The 3663-nt window shown below is 40.0% G+C and overlaps 1 long non-coding RNA gene across 1 annotated transcript; it reads left to right on the top strand.

The window, feature by feature from the left end:
- Nucleotides 1–329: 329 nt before the first annotated feature.
- Nucleotides 330–2881, top strand: LOC140834564 (uncharacterized). The gene is made up of 3 exons (XR_012118735.1): nucleotides 330–786; nucleotides 881–966; nucleotides 1760–2881. It is a non-coding gene; the product is annotated as an uncharacterized lncRNA (long non-coding RNA).
- Nucleotides 2882–3663: the final 782 nt, after the last annotated feature.

Genomic DNA, 3663 nt, shown 5'->3' with positions numbered 1-3663 from the left:
AAACATGCGATAACCATTACTTTGGAGATTTGTCGGGCCAAGAGCTGAAAGACATGCAAAAATTGTTGCTGATACCGTGCAGCACGCATAGACGAAGAGCTCCCATTTGTAGTTGGGATCCGAGGTAAAATCTCCATTATCATACACGATGAAAAATAGATTGCATAAAGCGTTGACAAAGTAAATGGGTAAGAAACAGTATCCACATGCTCCGCCGAAGAAAGACACAAGAACGAAGATTCCGCAGGTGAAATTTAGGAGATATATGTTGACAGATTTGTTTATCTAGTGACGAAAAAAGAAGGCATGAATGGATGAGTAGTGTCAAGACCGTGCAATTTGGGAGGCACCAGTCTTGGGAGAAATCCTTGCAAACTCAAGAATTCACTCTCCAATTTGCATTAAGAAACCAAAATCACTCCCTCATCATGGAGCAAGATTCTCGGAGTCCACGTTCGAGAGAAGCGCAGCAATTAAGGAAAGATGATTATGGAATGGGCATTTCAGCCGGGTGGTACAGCCCTATATATATATGGTGTCCAACTAGAAATGAGATCACACCATCTCAAGCCTGCAATTTCCGAGCACATCATTCCCCTTCCTCGAAAGTTTTCCAGCGAACAAAGTTTCATCCAGAATCTCGAGATTTCCGCAGCGGTTCGAACAAGTTGTTGTCCATTGTTCTGTTAGCATTCCCCGTCAATCCTCAAGCCAGATTTCAGCCCAAGTTCGAAGCTTTGCCGCAGCGGTTTGAAGTCTAGATTCCACCACTTCCGAAGCCTTCCAGTAAGCCCACCTCTGTCCAATTTTTTTTAGCTTCCGTAGGATCCCTCTTGCAACAAATTCACGAAGCTTTATTTGTCATCTTCGAATTGTGCAGCAGCAATTTGATGTCCCTGTACCAGTAACCATTTGAAGCTTCAAATCCTCCCCACAAACTCAATTCTCGATTATCTTATTTGAAACGTAAGTGGGTTTTCTCCTTTGTTTTATTTTGCCTCTGATTTTATTGAATAAAATGGCTCAATCATATTTATTTAAGTGGCCTTGATATTTATACTCTTTAATAAATATGGTCCACTTATTTGATTATTTTGTTGTGGACTTCTTTTGTTTATTATATAAAAATTTCACAAATATAGTTATTTTAAGTGACTATTAGTATTTATACTCTTTTAATAAATATGACTTATTATTTAATTGTTTTTAAGGTAAACTTTCGAATATGTATATTTTTATATAAAATATTTGGGCACACTAAATCCTTTTATTTTTGTGAGAATGATATATGTAGGAAATAATTTAAATACGACTTTAAAAAAAATTCGATCGGCATAACCTATTCATTTCCATTCGGTATAAAACCCCTTGAATTATTCGTTATTCGATATCAGTTATAATATTCGAAAGCATGTTGAATTATTTGAAATGCACTGTAATGATGTGATTTAGAAATGGTAAAGGAAATTCCGAACTTCGATATGCTTTGTTTAGGCCCTGATGCGGTGGGTTATAATAACCGTTCCTTTGGCCTCGCCCCTTAGAGGAGTAACATATAGGGGACTGATCAGTAAAACCATAGAAAATGAAATGACTTGCAGTGCTATATTCTTATTTTTGTTATTATTTGATTCAACATGCTTAATATTGAAATTTCGATAAATTATTCGCATGTATATCCTCGATATTTGTTATGCTCGATCGGCCCCCATTTACTGAGTATTTCCCCAAAATACTCACCCCTTACATTCCCACCCAGATAAGAACGAGGAACAAATCGAGGGTGAAGAGCAAGATCACTTTTGGGGATGGTAATGAAGAAAACTCCATTTGAGACCAGTTGAATTTATTCTGTCTTTAATTTTATCATCATGTATTCCGCTTCCGCATTTTATTTCTATCGCATTGTAAAGACGATTATTGGTTATGAAAAAGACTGGTTATTTTGATTTACTACGAGGCTTGTTGTTTTGCAATTATGTGATTGTGAGACAACGCCGGTGTCGACTAACCCCGGTCTCGGGGCGTGACATTTAAGTGGTATCAGAGCCGACCTCTCTTAGTACGGTGTGGTTCGGGGACGAACCAAGCGGAAGCTGGTGGGCATGTGAGGCCCGGGGCCGAAGAGGGCGGGGGGTGAACGTCGGTGCCATTAGTTGCACGGACAAAGAGCGGCTCCTGGCAGGCTTCTAGGTGAAGGGAACATGAATGAACCGACCCACACGGGAATGAGAGGGATTCCGAGACTGGGCAATGTAATGGACTGAACAGTTGAAGAGGGCTTAAAAGATTTGATTGGTACTACTCATATCACGAAGGTGCATCTTCTTTTCGGTAGCTCATCACATAAGAACTCCAAAGTTAAGCGTGCTTGACTTGGGGCAATTTTGGGATGGGTGACCTCCTGGGAAGTTTCCCAGGGTGCGTGTGAGTGAGGACATAAGCACGCTGGAAAGACCCGTCTTGATACAGTGAGGACAGTCGTCGAATCTGGGGCGTTACAAGTGGTATCAGAGCAGGTCACCGGCATGGAACACCGAGAAATAAGTGCTATGCGGGGCAAAGTGCTACGTGCATGGGAGCCACCTCTTGAACCTGCGGGGCAAAGTGCTACATGACGGGAGCCACCTCTTGAACCTGTAGGAGCCACCTCTAGATTCTCGGTGCTGGTGGATCGAGTGGTCAGGCCGCGACGAGGACGTCGCGTTCTGAAGGAGGGGTGATTGTAAAAACTAAAGATTTAAAATGAGTTTATAATATGCTACAATTGACTTCTATAGCAACTTGGGTTAATCATTTTCGTAAAGCGAGGACGAATACGAAGTAGTTGCTATAGCGGCCCATTGTGCAGTCACGCAGGCGCGGGTCCAGGCTCGGGGCGTGACAAGTAGCATGTGAATATAGCCATAGAATGTTTGAACAGAAACATCACAAACGGAGGAACTGATTTTGAGAGCTCTGTATCATCTATAGTGCTGAATCCGAGTTTCAAGAAAATAACGCTGATCACAGACCAAAACAAGAAAAATTTATTCTCGGAAATCTCCATATCTTTGTTCTTCTTCGAGCTGTAGAATATGAATTTTGGTAAATTGGACGCAGTTTATGGAACTCTACGGATTGACTAAGCGAGTGGTGACGTACGAATTGACAAGCAGGAGACTTTGAAGGCATATGTCTGTGAACAGCGTTATTTTCTGTAGCTCCAATTTAGTATATATTTCTTTTCTTTTCTTTTCTTTTCTTTTTGGGGGACAAAAGCATATATGTTTTTGCCAGTTAAAATTGAATATTAATACAATAACTTTTTCCTTTGTATTTTAAATGGTTTTTTAAGGGGAAAAAACTCATTCTGAGAGTCAAATTAGTGCACGAAGATCCATCTTTGGCTAAATTCTGATTTTTGAACATTTGCAAAGCCAGTTTAGTTTTGCTAATTTTTTCTTGATTAAAATTAAATGTTATATTAAGTCTATCATAACAAAGTACTAAGCAAAGTATCGAATCAGAATTCATGAAATCTAAGCCCTATGTTCATCGGAGTAGAAGACTTTACCAGAACAAAAAGATCTATCAAAAAACTTACAAGAACACCGGATCAGTGATCTAACTAGCTTGAGATTACCAATGATATCGCTGAAATCGGTGATACTAGCTGGGAGG

This window comes from Primulina eburnea, chromosome 6 (assembly GCF_022965805.1).
Source record: "Primulina eburnea isolate SZY01 chromosome 6, ASM2296580v1, whole genome shotgun sequence".
In the NCBI taxonomy this organism is placed as follows: domain Eukaryota; kingdom Viridiplantae; phylum Streptophyta; class Magnoliopsida; order Lamiales; family Gesneriaceae; genus Primulina; species Primulina eburnea.
Note: the sequence above shows the minus strand (reverse complement) of the source record. Positions and strands in the feature narration are given on the sequence as shown.